General features: G+C 35.8%; 1 pseudogene; it reads right to left on the reverse strand.

Annotated features, from left to right (window-relative positions):
• Positions 1–451: 451 nt before the first annotated feature.
• LOC141720014 (caffeic acid 3-O-methyltransferase-like) overlaps positions 452–20,495 on the reverse strand; it is a 28,552-nt pseudogene continuing 8,508 nt past the window's right edge.

Genomic DNA, 20,495 nt, shown 5'->3' on the forward strand with positions numbered 1-20,495 from the left:
GGAAGTTATCAACTTTCACGACCACTGCTCTTATAAAATTGATGTTCTTGCCCAAAGCTTTCTTGCAAGTCATATATTTGTGTTGTAGAGATACTCTTAGTGCTGCAAGAAGGTCATTGAATTCCTGATCTTAATTAGGTCCTTCTGCAGCCCTTAGTAGTCTTTCTTTTCCAACATCAACTTTAGCACCCGAGCTTTGTCCCACCTGAAAAGTCTCTTTAGATTGTGTCTTAGCATCCCTATATTTTGCAATCCTAGCCTCAATCTCCCCCTTAGTCTTGGAAACAGGAATGAGTAGGGGAGTTGGAATTTTTTGTCTAATTTGTTCAGGTAAAGTAGGCAGTGAAATGTTGAGCTTCCCCATTTTTGACGATAATAAATTATGAATATTATTTTCAGTTTAATCATATTTGTCTATATAAAATTAGACATCTTATGTCTATCATTAAATTTAAGAGGTTTTCAATAACACATCGGTTGATTCGAAATCAGCATTTTGGCAAGGACATGTGACAATTTCTAAGCTCCCTCGCAAGCACACAGCACACTCATCATCATGGTCTCCAAAAATTTTGTAGTCCGTCACCGGAAGTTGATTCTTAATCTGCTGGTTGTGGGACATCGGACGCGGTACCTGTGATGTAGTCCAATTAAAACTGTAATTTTCTTCGCTTGTAATATCATTAGTAACCTTTATTAATAAGCGAAACCCCTTTTAAGTGGTACATAAATTTTGGTTTCACTAATTTTTGGTAAATTTTGGTTTTACTAATTTTTGGTACCACCAACTTTTGGTTTCACTTATTCATTCATGTATGTATATCTTATAATTTTATTTTTTATGTCTTTTAACTATACTAAAACTTTTATAACCATCCTTTATTATGTATAACTTATATTTCTACGTGTCTTATGATTCTATTAAATATGATTTAATTTTTGTTATCTTATACATGTCTTATCCTATTAAGTTTGATTTTATTTTTGTTTCATCCTTTTGAATTTAACCTTTGTATTCCTAATTTTCTTATGTATTGCTAATTCAATATATTATACGACTATAATAAAAGTAATTTTATCTTTTTAACTTTTTTGAATCATATGATTTTTTAATATAATTATTAAAATTCCATTGTAATTATACTTTTTGATTTCTAAACAAGGGCGGATGTATCCTTTCTTCAGTGGGTGGAGAGGACCCCACTGACATAAGATATAAAAAAATTTTAAGTCAGAAACCCACTACCAAAAAACCAGGAACCCACAAATATATATAAGTCTACTCCAGCCCAGCCCATTAGTTTAAGAAATAGAATAGCCCAAAAGTCATAATAGCCCACTAAATCAAATTAACCTGTTGCAAGCCGAATTAGATATCAATTCTGAAAATTCTACCAAACAAAACTAAACTACGTATATTGTTTTCAAAAAAAAAACTAAACTACGTATATATTAAAACTAAGCCGAATTATTGTATTTTTTCTGTGTAAGGAACCTACTGAAAAAAAATTCTGGATCCGCCACTGTTTCCAAACAACACCCATACCATCTTAATTCCATATATAAATATAGATACACTCCTACTTGAAAATATATTGTTTTTAGCTGTTTGGATTTAATATAATTAGTAGAATCCTGCTTTGATTATACTTCTTAATTTTTAAGTATCACCTATGTATTCTTCTTTAATTTATATATGACTTATAATATTATATGTATTATTTTACGCAGTTTTTTAATTGCAATTCTTATATTAATTTCAACATAGTTGTACGATGCCCGAAAACTAGATGTCCGAAGATACATATTAGCGTGTAATAGTGGTTAAAATACCGACGAACTTATGCGTACTAATATTTTGTTTGAACTATACAACTGTTTCTTATGCGTAATCACTGTAATTAAAATTTTGAGTTTGCTGAATACGAGTGTTCAACATGCGTATCATATAGTAAAAGAAAATTATAAGAACATGCATGTTCGACATGTTTATTCCTATATATATACAAAACATGCATTTTCGTGATATATTATTTACATTCATGTTTAGTGGGTATACTGGGCAATCTTTCCCGACAGCTGGATAGTTTAGGTTGGGTTTTCAAATTAAAATTAGAAATTTTGACATTCTTATGATTTTTAAAAATTAATTAATCCGTGTTTCGCACGGGTTATCTAGTATATGTAATAGTAGTTATAGAGAAGTATCAAACATCTGGTGATTGTTTAGGCATAGTTGAATAGAAAACAACGGAATTTCTTATTTTATTAGCAAGATAAATCGATCGAAATATTACAACTGCAATATATCTCAATCGAAGAGCTCACTTTACACATAAAGCTCTTTACTTGCAAAATTCCATAATCCAAAATATTAAAAGCACAGCACAGCTTGTTAAAACGTTTGAATCCTGCACGTTTAGCTAATGCATCAAACTCTTTTTCAGTCCTTTCTCTTCCACCAGGAATATCTATCAACATATACACTACAAGAAAACAGGGTAAAACCGACCGGACATAATCGACCGACGTCGATTTGGTCACCTTAAAACCGACCGACGTCAGTGGTCAGTTATATGCCAACTAAACGACACCGTATCGATGGCGTGGCACACATAAAACCGACCATCCACTGGTGGTCGGTTTTATTGAAAAAAAAACGACATCGTTTTGCTGATGTGTCACATTTAAAACCGACCACCTTCATGTGGTCGGTTATATACACAAATTCAGCAGGTTAAAGTCGACCTAATATGGTGGTCGGTTTTGTAGAATAATAAAAAATTAATTTAAAGTACAAAAAAAGTACCCGTTATAGAGAAAACGGTATCATTTTATTCTTCTGCCTAAAACCGACCGCTGACGGTCAGTTTTAACCTAGTTTTTTTTAATTTTTTTGTTATATCCCTCATTTCTTGATTTTGGCCAAAAAATTAAAAAAAACAAAGGATTGAAGTGGAGGAGTTTCAGAAAATTGTAAGTTATTTCCATATTTTGTAATAATGTGTGTGTGTGTGTGTGTTTATGTTGGTGGTGTATGTATTAAATGTTGTTGTATGTATTTAATGTTTTTATTTTTTTTATATAATGTTTGTTGTGAGAATTGAAGTTTGGTAGTAGATAATTTGTAAGTTAGTTTCATTTATTGTAATTATAGTGTGTGTGTTTGTGTGTTTTATGAAATACATGAATAAATATGAGATTAATGATAAATTATTTGTTAAATATGTTTTTTTTAATTTTAAAAAATATTATTGTAGATGGAAACCATTGATCGAAGTTGGATTGGTAATCAATTGCAAAGCGATAAAATTTCATTGACCCCGGAATATAGAATTGGTGTAGAAATTTTTTTAAAATTTGCCTAGCGAAAATGGAATGGAAGATGGTACAATGAAGTGTCCTTGTAAACGTTGTAAAAATTTGAATTACCGTGTGGACGTCGCACGGTGAAAAAATAGGAAGAAAACGTAGTCGAACATCACATCGCCGTTATTGTGTTCGGGAACCTTCGAGAGTAGAAGAACCGGTAGATTTGAATGCGATGTTACATGATTTAGCCGATGAAAATTATCAATTTTATGAAACTACGGATACGGAAACTATGAATATAGAAGAAGCTCCAAATGACAGTGCTAAAAAATTGTACGAGGTTATTGTTGAAAATGGAGCACCTATTTATCCCGGCAATACAAAGTACACAAGATTAAGCTTTACCATCAAATTATTGGAATTCAAAAATAACTCGCATTGTAGTAATAAAGCTTTTGATAGATTGCTTAAACTTCTTACGGATGTGTTACCAAAAAAACGTACATTACCCGAAAGTTATTATGCAATGAAAAAAATTATGAAGGATTTGAGGGTTGAATATGAAAAAATTGATTTATGTGAGAATGATTGTATGTTATTTTATGGAGATGACAAGGATAAAGTTGTGTGTGATATATGTGGTGAAGATCGTTATCGGGATGTTTCTAGGAAAGATGGTAAAAAATAGCAAAAAAAATCTTAAGACGCTTTCCTTTGATCCCTCGATTACAGCGCTTATATATGTCGGGACATACATCCGATCACATGAGATGGTACAAAATAGACATGTGAAAGATGGAGAAATAAGTCATCCCGCGGATGGAGAAGAGTGGAAAAATTTTGACCGTCAGTATCCTTCATTTGCTCAAGAGATTCGTAACATAAGGCTCAGTCTTGTGACCTATGGTTTCAACCCTTTTGGCCCTACCGGGAAAAAAAACATATAGTGTGTGGCCCGTGGTGATAGTTGTCTACAATCTTCCACCATCGATGTGTATGAAAAAGCCTTATATGTTCATGACCGATATAGTTCCGGGTTCAAATAGTATTGGAAAAGATATTAACGTTTGTCTAAGGCCTCTCATCGATGAATTGAAGTTATTGTGGAATACCGGGGTGAAGACATACGACCAATCTTTGAAACAAAATTTTACAATGAGAGCGGCTATTCTGTGGACAATTAGTGATTATCCCACTATGAGTATGATAAGTGGGTGGTCGGGAAAAGGAAAGATGGGATGTCAAGTGTGTCTGAAGCGTGCAAGGGTTTCAATTAAAATATTGTGGAAAATGTAGTTTCTATGGCACGAACCGAATATTCCTTGAATCAAATGATCCACTCCGTCAAAAAAGTAATTTGTTTGATAACGAAGAAAGAAGATTGTTTCGTGGTCGTTTGTCCGGTGAGGGTGTTAAGGAATTGCTTGATGGTTTAGTTTTTCCACCACCCGGAAAGACTAATTCGAAGGCAAGGAGTGTCGGATACGGGGAAGAGCATCATTGGACTCATGTCCCAATCTTTTACGAACTCCCTTATTGGTCATCACATAGTTTATGATATTCAATTGACATCATGTATACAGAAAAAATGTTTTTGAAAACATTTTTTTTACTATTGTCAATGCGGCAAAGTCAAAAGATCATAAAAAAGCAAGAGCGGATTGCAAGCATCTCGGGGTGTTACCACATTTGTGGATCGATGAGAAAGGAAAGTCACCTAAAGCACCTTATTCCCTTACTAGAAAATAATGTAAACTTTTGTGTGAATGGATTAGTTCACTAAAACTTCCGGATGGTTATTCCTCAAATATATCACGTTGTTGCAATATTGAGGAGTGTACATTTTATGTATTCAAATCGCACGATTGTCACATTTTTCTTCAAAAATTATTGCCTCTCGCAATTCGTGAACTTCTACCAGCGCCTATTGCCGATGCAATCACGATAATTTCTAACTTTTTCAAAGATTTATGTTCATCCGTGGTTACAAAAACCGACTTGGAAATACTGGAAAAATCGGTTATCAAAGCGTTGTGTTTGTTGGAAACGATTTTTCCTCAAAGTTGGTTTGATTCGATGGAACACTTGGTTGTACATTTAGCCGAAGAAATTAGACTTGTTGGACCTGCTTATTGGCATTGGATGTATCCGATTGAACGTTTGTTGGGAAAATTAAAACAAAAAGTCGGCAATAAAGCAAGGGTTGAGGGGTCAATTGCCGAACGATATATGGAGGAGGAGATTTTTAATATTTGTTCTTTTTATTTTGTCTCTGACACGATCCATAATAAGGTACGTCGTAACGAGGTTTTGTTTGATGTGCAAAATTCCGAGAATTTAGAAGTGTTCAAATATCCAATTCAATCTCTTGGAAAGGAAGGAACTCAATACATGAGTGATGATGAACGAGAGTTAGCGGAAGAATATGTTCTTTTAAACTCTCCTGAAGTTCAACCTTATCTAAGGTACCAAATCTTACTTTAAAAAATATGCGTAATAATTTTTGTTAATAACACATGCATGATCTTACTTTATATTGTAGGAAGTACCAAGATCCTGTTATGCGACAACGCCCGGAAACAACACCTCGAGATTTAGATTGTGTTGTCAAAAGTCGATTTAAAACTTGGTTTAAACAAAAGGTATTTATCTATTTTTAATTTGCATGATTTTTTTTAAAATTCTTATAATTACAATGTCTCATCGATTTGAATTATTTTTAGGTTGATAAAGATGAGGTGGAAGGACCTCGTTTTAGGGACTTACTTGAAGGGCTGGTATTAAAAGTTATGACTTTTGAGACTTGTCAAGTTAATGGATATAAATTTTCAACAAAATCTGCATCTAGTTCTGGTATTGTTGTTAAAGGAAATTTGCACGGAAATAATCCTGATTATTATGGTCAACTACAAGAAATTATTAGACTTATTTATTAAGGATGCAATCATGTATATTTGTTCAAATGTATATGGTTTGATAGTGTTGGTAATGGTGTGAGAATTGATAAGAATCGTGTGATTACAATTGATATGACTTCAAGATTGAAGTCAAATGAGATTTTTATTTTAGCTAGTCAAGCCTCACAAGTATATTATGCTCCCAGTGTATTGGATACAAAAGCGAAAATATATACGGTGGTCAAATCTAAAAGTTGAACGATTGATGAATCTATCGTTGCGCAAAATGATATAGAGGACGCTTTTTAGGAAGATAGATCTAGTGCATCGACCTCGTTTTCGCTCTTTGTCGATTTTGCACAATATGGACAAATACCGTTTATTCGGCGTGAAGAAGAAGAAGAAGACGAAGAAGTCGAAGAAGATGATTTGAAGGATGTTAGGAATATGTATATTAGTTTGATGATAAGTTAAACAAAACACTTAAGTAGAAATCTAGTGTTTGTAGCCTCAACGGTTAAGACCATTCTGGCTATTCCGTTGAAGGAGTAGCTTTACTTAGAAATAAGTTTTGTATTGTAGCACATTTCATTCTCTGTATTTAAGTTGTAATTCTTAGATATTGTGGGAAATTATCAGTCATGTTGACTACTAGTGGATATGCAAATAGGAGGACTAATTATAAATATTCTATGTCTTGTAATTTTGTATAAGTGAAGTAGTATCAACTGATAGTAAAGACCTTCAACGGATGAGAAACAAAGCTTCAACGGATGTCTCTAAAGCTTCAACGGATAACATCCATCAACGGATGAGTACATCAACGGATAAAGCTTCAACTGCTAATGTATCGACGGATAAAGCTTCAACGGATAAGGCATCAACGGATGAAAACTTCAACGGATGCTTAGTTCAGTAGCAGTTGATAGTGATAATTCATAAGCTGACAGAGGCACATGGGTTGACAGAGACAAACTGGAATGTGGTAGCCTCTAGGAGGAATCAAGAAAATGCAGTATTTCCATTCTGGTGCAAACAAGGAAGTATTCAAAGATTCAGCTAAACCTAAATTACACTGGATAGAGAAGTGAAGAAGAAACATGTGAAGAGCCTTTTAATTGTATTTTACAGTTTTGTCTTCACTTGTAAACTTGGTGATATATAAACCAAGTGGCAGCTAGTAATTAGATGGTGAATTTTCCAGAGCTGTTTAGAAAAATTCAGAGAGAAAATCATCTAGTTTGTACTAGGACGCAGCTGTGATTTAATTCTTTGAATCACAGATTTTCTGAAATAACACATCTCTGGTGGAACAACAAATCCACCAGAAAAGTTTTTTAAGTTCTTTGTGTTCTTTACATTTGTGTTTGAATATATATTTGTCTGTATTAGCTTCAATCAATTCACACACATTTGCTCACTAAAACACTTAGCCTTAGAAACTGCTAAAAACTTGAAAAAGTTTTGAGATTTACATTCAACCCCCCTTCTGTAAATCTCATTGTTAGTTCACTGGGAATAACAATTGGTATCAGAGCAAGCTCTTAACATACCAAGAGTTTAAAGATCTATTCTGCTAACATCATGAGTAAGAAGGATATTGGTGTAAAGATTCCAATCCTAGAAAGAGATAACTATCATCACTGGAAAGTGAAGATGCATTTACATCTTTTCTCTCAAGATGAAAGCTATATCAACTGCATTGAAAATGATCCTCACATCCCTCACAAAGTGGCCACAGCTGCTACTGCAACAGTTGTTGTTGGACAGTCTATTCCCAAGCAAAAAGCGGAATGGACTGTTGAAGATATTGAAGAGGTTCACAAGGACAAGAAAGCCATGAACATTCTGTTTAATGGCCTAGATCAAGATATGTTTGACAATGTCATTAACATCCAAACTGCTAAGGAAATTTGGGATACTGTGCAACTTATCTGTGAAGGCACTGAGCAAGTTAGAGAAAACAAAATGCAGCTTCTCATTCAACAGTATGAATATTTCCATTTTGAAGAAGGAGAATCATTGAATGATACCTTCAACAGATTTCAGAAACTGTTGAATGGATTGAAGCTGTATGGCAGACTGTACCAAGTCAAGGACTCCAATTTAAAATTTCTGAGGTCTCTACCAAAGGAATAGAAGCCTATGACTGTTTCTCTAAGAAATTCTCAAGATTATAAGGACTTCACACTTGAAAGATTGTATGGAATTTTGAAGACCTATGAACTAGATATGGAGCAAGATGAGCTGTTGGAAAAGGGAAAGAGAAAAGGAGGATCAGTTGCACTTGTAGCTGACAATGAGAAGATTGAAGCCAGGAATGAGGAAAGGACAATGCCAAATCTCAAAATTGGCACAAGCAAATCAGAATCAAGCAAGGGAAAGGAGCAAGTAGCTGAGGATGAAGACAATTCCAGTCAAGATGACTCTGATGATGTTGATGAACATCTGGCTTTTCTGTCCAGGAGGTTTGTAAAGATGAAATTCAGGAAAAATCCAAAATTCACTAAGTCAAACAAGAACATGGTGGACAAATCTAAGTTCAAATGTTATAACTGTGGCTTAAGTGGACACTTTGCAAATGAGTGCAGAAAACCATCCTCTGATAAGAAGAAATTTGAGCAAGTTGATTACAAAAAGAAATATTTCGATTTTCTCAAACAAAAGGAAAGAGCCTTTCTAACTCAAGATGATTGAGCAGCAGATGGAGCCAATGAAGATGATGATATGGAATATGTCAACCTAGCCCTGATGGCTAATTCTGATGAAAATGAAACTAGTTCATCAAGCAACCAGGTAATTACTACTGATCTCTCTCAGCTTTCTAAGGTTGAATGCAATGAAGCCATAAATGATATGTCCAATGAATTATATCATTTGCGTGTTTCCCTTAAATCACTAGCTAAAGAAAACACAAGAATCAAAGAGAATAATTTGTTTTTAAGTGATAGGAATGTTGTGTTAGAGAATCAGGTAATTGAGCTTGAAAAGATTAAAATTAAATGCTTGATTGTTGAGAGCGAACTAGAAGAAGCTGTTAAGAAAGTAGAAATTCTTTCTAAACAGTTAGAAAGTGAGCAAGAGGTAATCAAGGCCTGGAAAACATCTAGGGATGTTAGTGCTCAGATTGTCAAGGTACAGGGAATTGAATCATTCTGTGAGAATGCCTGGAAGAAAAACAAAAAGGAGTTGGAATTAATTGATGGATTGTCAACGGATGTGGAATCAACGGATGATGAAAGTTATCCGTTGAAGGAAGAAAAAGAGCATCCGTTGGAAGCTCATCAATTAAAACAGGCAAGTGATTCTAAAAAGAAAAATCTCAATAAGAAGGTTGATTCAACTTTCAAGAACTTTGTCAAAGAAGGAGGTAGCACATCCAAAGATGCCAGTAAGGTGAATATAGGACACATGACTTTAGATCAGTTGAAAAATAGGCTTAAATTGGTTGAGGATAAAAAGTAAACTAAAAGAAAATCTAATAGAAATGGGAAGGTAGGGATTAATAAAAGGAACAATTATACACCTGATAAGTATGCTCCTAGAAACAGCTGTGTGCATTGTAAAAGTGTTAATCATCTATCTGATAACTGCAAATCTATTAAGAATGCTCCCATACCTTTAACTCCCCCCATGCCTAACATGTCTATATCACCTCTGCATGCTATGCCTGTTATGTCTCATCAGAATCCTCATGCACATTTTGCAAACATGCCATATGTTAATAATCCTTATTTTAAGGCATTCAGTATGCCTCAGATGCCATACAACATGCCTATGTGGAATAATATGTTTGCACAATCTATGCCTTATCAAATTCAATCAAATGTGCTAAATGATTCTGTGACTAACCCTACACTTCACCCAACTACATCTGAGACCAAGGTTGACCCAAAGTTACCTAAGTCAAAAGATGCAGGAGGAATGAAGTCTAGGAAAAAGACTAACAAGGCTGGACCCAAGGAAACTTGGGTACCAAAATCAACTTGATTGATTTTGTTGTGTGCAAGGAAAAAGGAGGAATCTATGGTACTTGGACAGTGGTTGCTCAAGACACATGACAGGAGATTTCACCCTGCTCACAGAGTTTAAGGAGAGAGTTGGCCCTAGCATAACCTTTGGAGATGACAGCAAAGCGTTCACTATGGGATATGGCTTAATTTCAAAAGAAAATGTCATCATTGATGAAGTTGCATTAGTTGATGGTCTCAAACACAATCTATTGAGCATCAGTCAACTATGTGACAGAGGGAATACTGTTTCCTTCAATTCTGAAGCCTGTGTTGTCACAAGGAAGAAGGACAACAAATTGGTTCTAACTGGAGTTAGAAAAGGGAACATGTACTTAGCTTACTTCAACTCTACAGATTCAGAATCAATTACTTGTCTTCTCAGCAAAGCAAGTCCAGATGAAAGTTGGCTATGGCACAAGAAGCTGTCCCATTTGAATTTCAAGACAATGAATGATCTAGTCAAAAAGGACTTAGTTAGAGGAATCCCTCTAGTGGAATTCATAAGGGATGGACTGTGTGATGCTTGTCAGAAAGGAAAGCAAAAGAAAGCATCATTCAGTAAGAAGCTTGAATCAGCAATTGATGAACCATTACAACTGCTACACATGGATCTTTTTGGACCAGTCAATGTATTGTCAATTTCAAGGAAAAGATATTGTCAGGTGATTGTAGATGACTTCTCAAAGTTTTCATGGAATTACTTTCTTGGATCAAAGGATGAAGCTTGTGAAATCATCATCAATAATATCAAGCAAGTGAACAATCATCCAGATTTCAAAGTAAGGAATATTAGGAATGACAATGGAACTGAGTTCAAGAATTCAACCATAAAGTTGTTCTGTGAAGAAAATGGGATCATGCATGAGTTCTCAGCTCCAAGGACTCCATAACAAAATGGTGTGGTGGAAAGGAAGAACAGATCACTAATTGAAGCTGCAAGAACAATGCTTGAAGAGTCAAAACTCCCAACATACTTTTGGGCTGAGGCTGTTAACTGTGCATGTTACACTCAGAATATTTCTCTAATTAATCAGGCAAAAGGCATGACTCCTTATCAATTGTTCAAGAGAAGAAAACCAACTTTAAACTTTCTGCATGTCTTTAGTTACAAATGCTACATTCTAAGGAATCAACCTGATCACAAAGGGAAGTTTGATGCAAAGGCTGATGAAGGAATATTTGTTGGTTATTCTGCAGGAAAATCATATAGGGTCTACAATCTAAGAACCAACATTGTCATGGAATCTGTGCATGTTGTGTTTGATGATAAAAAGATTGATGGACTAACAGATGAGGGACATCATGAAGGACTCAAATTTGACAACATTGAGATATATTGTGATGATAGTGAAGATGAGAATGATGGAGAAGGCACCTCGAAAAGAATTCAGAATCTGCCTTTGAATAATGCACAGAATGCTGCATCCGTTGAAAGTCACAATTCAGCTTCTGTTGATAAAATAATGTAGCATCCGTTGAAAGATAAAGTGCATCATCTGTTGAAGTTAATAATGAAGCATCCGTTGATCACAGTCTGTCAACGGATAATCATTTCACCTCATCAGTTGATAGAACTCCCAATTCCTTTCAAAGGATCAGCAACTCAGGGGGAGTTTCAACCAATCAACACTCTATCTCACATCATGACAATACTGAGGCAACCTCATCTAGAGCTAATCTACCACCTCAAAGGAAATGGACCAAAAATCACCCTTTTGAACTGATCATTGGTGATGCTACATCTAAAGTGCAAACTAGAAGAGCTACTCAAGATGAATGTCTGTATAGTAGCTTTCTATCACAGGAGGAACCTAAGAGAGTGGAAGAAGCTCTATTAGATCCAGATTGGATTTTAGCAATGCAAGAGGAGCTAAACCAATTTGAAAGGAACAAAGTATGGAAGCTAGTACCCAAGCCAAAGAACAAGAGTTCTATTGACACAAAATGGGTATTCAGAAACAAGATGGATGAAAATGGCATTGTCATAAGGAATAAAGCCAGATTGGTTGCAAAAGGCTATTCTCAACAAGAGGGAATAGATTTTGATGAGACATTTGCTCCAGTTGCCAGACTTGAAGCCATCAGAATCTTTCTAGCCTATGCAGCCCATGCCAATTTCAAGGTCTGTCAAATGGATGTCAAGAGTGCATTTCTGAATGGGGAATTGGAGGAAGAAGTTTATGTAAGCCAACCTCCAGGATTTGAAGATCCAAATTTTCCAGACCATGTGTATTATCTGTTGAAAGCACTCTATGGACTAAAGCAAGCACCTAGAGCCTGGTATGAGACTTTGTCAAAATTTCTTCTAAATAATCACTTCACAAGAGCACTGTTGACAAAACTCTTTTCTCTAGAAATGTTAATGGCTCTATAATACTTGTTCAAATTTATGTAGATGATATTATATTTGGTTGTATAGATGATAAGCTTTGTAAAAAGTTTGCTAAATTAATGCAAAGTAAATATGAAATGAGCATGATGGGAGAGCTAACTTATTTTCTTGGTTTACAAGTTAAACAAGTTAGTGGTGGAATTTTTATTAGTCAAACTAAATATATTTATGATCTTTTAAAGAAGTTTGACTTAACGGATTGTTCATCTACAAAAACTCCCATGGCCACTGCCACCAAGCTTGAATTAAACAAGGCTGAAAAGTCTGTAGACATTTCAAGTTATAGAGGTATGGTTGGCTCACTTTTATATTTAACTGCTAGTAGACCTGATATAATGTTTTCTACATGTCTCTGTGCTAGATTTCAAGCTGACCCTAAAGAGTCTCACTTAGTGGCTATTAAAAGGATTTTCAGATATCTCAAAGCGACTCCAAATCTAGGAATTTGGTACCCTAGAGAGTCTGGTTTTGATCTAATTGGCTACTCAAATGCAGATTATGCAGGTTGTAAAATAGACAGGAAAAGTACAACTGGCACCTGTCAATTTCTAGGGAATAAGCTTGTATCATGGTTCCGCAAGAAGCAAAATTTTGTTTCAACATCAATAGCTGAAGCTAAGTACATTGCTGCTGGTAGTTGTTGTGCACAGATACTGTGGATGAGGAATCAACTATTTGACTATGGACTAACTGTTGACAAAATTCCTATATTCTGTGACAACACAAGTGCCATTGCCATTACTGAAAATCCAGTACAACACTCAAGAACCAAGCACATTGACATCAAGCACCACTTCACAAGGGAACATGTGATGAAAGGTACAGTGGAACTTCATTTTGTTCCAAGTGAAAAGCAGATTGCAGACATATTTACCAAGCCACTTGATGAATCAACATTCACAAGATTAGTAAGTGAGCTAGGTATGCTTAATTATTCATGAGTTCATGTCCTCATTATAATCTGTTTATGGAGCCTGAAATGAATTTGTGGCAAGAACAAAGTTGGCTTTAAGTAAAGTTTATTCTATCAATGGATATTCCCTATCCGTTGAAAGCCAAAATTGTTCTATCAATGGATGTTCATTATCCGTTGAAAGACAAATATATTTCTGGTAATTTTATCCTTTAACGGATAAAAACTGTGTTAATCTTCAACGGATATCTATTTACCTCATCCGTTGAAGTGTCACATCAGTTACTTTAAGTGAGTCACAGCCGTTGATTTGTTTACTTAACCGTTGATACATATATACACTGTTGTATGTATTAAAGGCAGTTTTCAGAATTTCTACAGTTTTCTTTATTCTCAAACGGCTGTAATTTACTTAAAAGTATCATTTAATCATTTTATTTATGTTTTAATTCGAGACAGTATAAAATCCCATTGAATTCTTATTTTCACTTTATGCTTTCTTACAATTTTTACTCTCTTTCTCTCCCAAAACTCTCAATCTTTTCTCTGCAACCTCTACTCACAACAATGGCACCAGTAGTCAAGATTATGTCTCAGTCTGGATTTGTTTATGAAAAGAACAATTTCGTAGCCTTGGTGGAAAAGAATGAAGCCCACTCAGATTATCACAAGATGATGGACTTCATCAAGAACTGCAAACTAAGTTATGCAATGCTAGAAGCCCCAACTATCTATTGTGAGGTAATTGAGGAGATTTGGACAACTGCAGAGTTCAACTCCACAGATATGACCATTGCTTTCTCTCTCAAAGGTAAGGATTACTGTATTAACTGTGATGATATACAGTCTTGTTTTAAGTTACCTGAGAATAATGCCATGACACCACACACTGATAATGATGTATCTGCTATGTTAGATTCCATAGGCTATTCTTTTGATTCTGCTAGTTTAGGGAGCATTAGAAGAAAGGGCCTTAGGAAAGAATGGAGTTTTCTTGGAGATGCCTTTATTAAGGTTTTCTCTGGGAAGATTAGCAATTTTGATGCCATAACTTCATTTCTTGTTAATATGCTCTATATGCTAGTTTCTGATAGGTACTTTAATTTTAGCAACTATGTCATGCTAGAATTAGGTTCCAGGTTAGGTAACAAAGCTAATAGATCTCATAACATCTGCTATGCTAGATTCTTTATGTTATTGGCTAACCATGTTGCTGAAGGTTTGGTCATAACTAATGAGAGCAATAAACTAAAATGCTGGGCACAAGAGAAAAGGGTCCTTGCAGACCTTGTGAGAATTAACCTCAACAGCCAGGTGCCATTGGTATATTTGTCAATAATGGATGCACCTCAGGTAAGTGAGGTAAATACTTCTGCAACTCCTACTTCTTCCAACCCCATTGTTTCTTTGCCTTCTAGTGTGGCAATGGAATCTGTGTCTTTATCCCAACAGATTCCTACCAAAGCCACCAAAGCTAAAATTCCAAAACACAAGTCAAAGAAAACCACCTCTGTTGTTTCTCAAAAGACAACAGTTGTAACAACTACCATAAACCCTGAAGGGAGTGAACAGGGTGTGAGTGGTGAGGGGAGGGGTGAACATCAAGAAACCCCCCAGGATAAGGTGGGAGAGGTGAGTGGTACCCTAGCCAGCCAAGCCACAGTTTCTCGAAAGACTGTGGCGGTTCAAAAGGAGTCAAACACATCCCTAGTTGCATCTCCCAAAAGGATGCAGCTATTGAAAATAGTCCCCAACCAGGGACGCAGAACAAAAGAGGGAGGGACATTGAGGCCACACATTCACCTATCAAAGCCTTTTCAAGAAGAAAGAAGGCTAAAACCCTAGTTTCAACACAGGGGGCACACACTGCACAGATACATCCACCTGTATCTTTGCCTTCTCAAATTCAGCTTGATGTGGCTCCAGCAAATGTGGAGTCACAGCCCCATTCTCTCATAATAGACAAACATCAATCACCAAATTCTCCATCACCATCTCTGGATGTGGATATGATATTCACATCAATTCCTGATTCTCCCTCTTTAAAACTCAGGGAGGAGCCCCACTCAAATCCTGGTGATCATCATCTTTTGGATGATTTGTTGGATCATCATCCAATTCTTTCAGACTTAGTTGAAGAATATGTGTCCCCTCACTTAAAATCAATTCACACAGATTCAACAATTATGTCACTTTCAATATCTACATCTTTTCCTTCTTCAACGGATATCTCTCATCCGTTGACAAGTGGTTGTTCTTCGACGGATAAGCTTGACAGCAGTTATCCGTTGATATCATCAGTTTCCACTTCAACAGATACTCCCTATCCGTTGATGGTCTCTACACATATAACTGAATCAATTCCAAGTGTAGAAGACATGGTTACTGTACAATCACTTCTAGGATTGAGGGAAGGGAGTGATAATTTGAGTGAGAGGCTGGGTTGCTCCCAGGCAAAAGGAGAGGTTGAGAGTCAAACTATGCATGTTATTTCTTCCAGCATGGTAAAAGTGAGTGAGGGGAGTGCCACCTTAGTAGGTGAGGGTGAGGGTGTGAGGATGTGTGTGAGCCAGGGGGAGCCCCTGATGCAAGAATATAGAGAAAATGAGAGAAAAGCAGGTACAGAAGCTATAAGGGTGGATCCAGCCATTTCTAGTGAGTCAATGATTGTGGATGATGCTAAAAAGGGAAGACAATTTCAGCAACATTACAAAGCAGAAATTGATAACATTTCCTTGGATGCTGATACTTTTACTCATCCTGTTTCAGCCTATCAACTGTTGGCAACTCAGGGCAATGTGGAGGCAGAGCAGACTTTGAACCTAGTGCACACTTCAAAATCTCTTCAAAGAGATAAAGCTGTTGTTAATAGGATGCCTCCTCCAGCTGGTGAGCCATTTAAAGAATTTGAAGTAAATTCTAATGATGATGCCTCTATTGTTGGATTTTTAACACAGCGGGGGCATGGAAAAACACTTTTACACATATAAAATCCAAATAAAAGCATACAGATCATGAATAAAAATTCGAGGGATCGAATCTAACCTTTAAAAATAATTCGGAGACAACGATCAGAGATCCTTAGCAGTTGCTCCTCAAGTGTGAAGCACTCCACCGGTATCCACCAAGAAAACGATGTTAAGGAGGAGGAAGGAGGTGGAGAGAATTGGGTTTTCCAAACTTTTTGGGTTTTGTGTGGGTTAGAATAAAATTAGGGTCTATAATAGTGTATTTATAGGCAAAATTTTCAGCTGAAATTTTCCCATAAATATTATTATTATCCCATTTATTATTCTCATTAATAATTAAAACACCTTTTAATCATTAATCCTTTTTCTAAACACTTTAGAAATAATTCTCTCTCTTGATTTAATTTCCAAAAATTAAATCCTTAATTAATAATATTAAGAACTTTTCTTAATTAATTTATAATCAATTAAATCTCATTTAATCAATTATTAAATTTGCCAATTAATTATTTATTTCACAAATAAAAATTTATTAGTTATTATTAATTAATTCCTCCACCATAAAATCATTCTCTTTTTATGGTGTGACCCTATAGGTTCAGTATTAAGCTGGTAGTAGAAATAAATAATAATAGAACTATTTTATCATTATTTATATAAATTCTCTAATTTATTAAATATGATTAATTAATTAATCACATTTATTCTACATCGTGAGGGATACTTCTCAGCATATCGCGACTATCCGGATAATATGAATTCACTGCTTAGAATACCAAGAACCTATTCAGTGAATAGTTACCGTACAATAAACTCCTTCTACCCTACAATGTCTCGATTAAATACAAGGCATGGATCTCGTGTCAAGCCTATCTAATTTAATCACTTGCTTACCATTTACTATGTGTAGTTCTATGCAAATTAGAAACTCCTTTCTAATTTCATTCACTCTGGCCAGAGATTCCTGAACTAGCATAAGTGGATCAGCCTTGAACATATTCGCTTCCTTCACTGGAAGGGGTAGATCCTATATTGATCATACACTATCTTCGTGTACAAATTCCTATACCCAGTAGAGCCCTAATAATTGTCCCTGGAGACTAAGAACTAAACCAAAGCATAGTTCAGTGTACACAAGATGACTATGATGACCTCAAGTCTAAGGATACTTGTACAACTATCACTATGTGAACAACTGCTGACACGTGAGTGAACTCCATCAGTTGTTCAGCTGTGCGAGTCATGTTCAATGAACTTATTCTATAATAAGCACCTACATACTAGCTATAGTGTCACCACACAAATGTATATGAGAACAGACATCCTTCATAATGAAGCAAGCATAGTATGTACCGATCTTTGCGGATTATTAATTACCAGTTAGTAATCCTATAATCAGGAACTATTTAAGTTTAGAGTTATCATCTTTTAGGTCTCACTATTATGATCTCATCATAATCCATAAAAAGCTTTACTCTAAACTATGGTATATCTTATTTAAACACTTAAATAGATAGAGCCTATAATAAAAACAAAACAAGTCTTTTATTAATATCAATGAAATCAAAACAGATTACATAAAGAGTTATTCATAAATCCTAATACATGATTGGACTTAGGACATATTCCTTTCAATCTCCCACTTGTACTAAAGCCAATCACTCTGGTACCTAATACCCATCTTGTCTTTATGACGATCAAAGTGACTTTCACAAAGTAGCTTTGTGAGTTGGTCTGCTATGTTGTTATGTGTGTCAACTCTTAATTCAATACAACACAAGAAATGTTATCGCGCTCCCACTAACCCTTGTAGACGCATGGTTCATCTACATTTATGATAAAATCAAACTCTTTGATTGTCTCATCAAAACGAATGTTCCATCTTTCGAGAAGCTTGCTTTAAACCACATATGGTTCGCAGCAGCTTACACACTAGGTTTTCATTTCTCTTGGAAATAAAACCACCTGGCTAATTGTCAGATCTCATAGTCGTAGTAAGCAGCAATCGCAAGCAAAATCCGAACTGATTTTAACAGGGCTACAGGTAAAAGGCTTCATCAAAGTCAATCCATTGCCTTTGTTTAAATTCTTTTGCCACAAGCCTGGCCTTATAGGTCTCCACCTGGCCATCTGCTATAATCTATCTTTTGTATACCGTATACATAGATTCCATTCTGGATTTCATGGCACTATGCCATTTCTCTGAGTCAACACTACTCATAGCCTCATTATAGGTCACAGGGTCGTCATCATCAATGATCGACAACTCATTGTCATTCTCAATGACAAGGCCATATTAGCTCTCAGGTTGGCGAGACACTCTCCCTAATCTATGAATGGGCTGTTCCACAAAAGGTTGTTCAGTCAGAACAGGTGTTTCCACTTGATCCGTAGTAGTTTGTGTTTCTTGAACTTCATCAAGTTCAATTTTGCTCCCACTGTTTCCTTCAAGGATAAACTCCTTTTCCAAGAAGGTAGCATGTCTGGAGACAAACACCCGATGATCGGTGTAAAAGTAATACCCTAAAGTCTCTTTAGGATATCCCACAAAACTACATTTTACGGATCGATATTCCAGCTTATCTGGGTCAACTTACTTGACATAAGCTGGACATCCCTAAATCTTAACATGTTTAAGACTCAATTTCCTTTCTTTCCATATCTCATACGGAGTTTGAGGAATAGATTTGGAAGGCACCTTATTCAGTAAGTATGCTGAGGTTTCCAATGCATAACCCCATAGGAATACTGGAAGATTTGCATAGCTCATCATGGACCGAACTATGTCTAACAAAGTTTGATTTCTCCTTTCAGATACCAATCTGGAGGCGTCCATTGGGAGACTATACCATTTACTTTGAGATAATCCAGAAACTCTCCATTCAAGTATTCACCACCTCGATCTAATCGAAGAATTATAATACTATGATTGGTTGTTTCTCCACTTCATACTTATATTCTTTGAACTTTTCAAAGGCCTCGGACTTGTGTTTCATCAAACACATATCCGAATCTAGATCTATCATCTATGAAAGTAATGAAGTATGAAAATCCACCCATGGCTTGCTTAGACATTGGTCCACATACATCTGTGTGTACCATTCCTAGCAAATTTGCAGTCCTCTCTCATGTCTACTAAATGGAGACTACAGTGCCACTATAAAGTGAGATTTTCATCATCCCTTTTCTTTTATTAGTTTGTTCAATCTGGAGTGAATTATGTCACATATATACAGACCATTATTTAAAGCACCACGTCCATAAAGAATATTATCTCTAAGAATAGAACATTCATTATTATCAATAATAAATGAAAATTCAGCCAAGTCTAACATGGGAATAATATTTCTCACAATCGAGGGAACAAAATAACAATTATTTAAAACAATAGTCTTGCCCGTAGGCATATGTAAATGAAATGATTCTACATCTTCAGCAGCAACTCTTGCTCTATTTCCCATCAGTGTAATCACCTCCTCTTCCTCAAGAGTCCTACTTCTCCTTGGTCCCTGCAACAAATTGCAGATTTGAGAACCACAGGCGGTATCTAATACCCAAGTAGAAATTTGATTTAATGACATATTCATTTCTATCATGAACATACCTGAATCAGAAGCGGTAGTCTCACTACCCTTCTTCTTCTTCAATTCTGCAAGGTAAACCTTGCAGTTCCTCTTCCAGTGCCCCACCTTGTTACAGTGAAAGCAAACAACTTTGCTCTTGGGGTCTTCAGCTTTTGGTGGAACCGGCATTTTCTCACCTACTTTCTTCTTCTTGGAAGGGTTCCTCTTCCTTTTCTTAGGATTGGAACCTTCACCAATTAGAAGAGCAGAACTCTTCTTAGGGGGGAAAATTCGATTCCGCAGTCTTCAACATGTTGTGGAATTCAGGCAGGCTGACATCCAACTTATTCATGTGAAAGTTCACAACAAACTGTGAGAACGAACTCGGAAGCGATTGCAAGACCAAGTCTTGGCTCAGCTCCCCATCCATGGCAAA

The sequence above is a fragment of the Apium graveolens genome, chromosome 4 (assembly GCF_009905375.1).
Source record: "Apium graveolens cultivar Ventura chromosome 4, ASM990537v1, whole genome shotgun sequence".
Classification (NCBI taxonomy): domain Eukaryota; kingdom Viridiplantae; phylum Streptophyta; class Magnoliopsida; order Apiales; family Apiaceae; genus Apium; species Apium graveolens.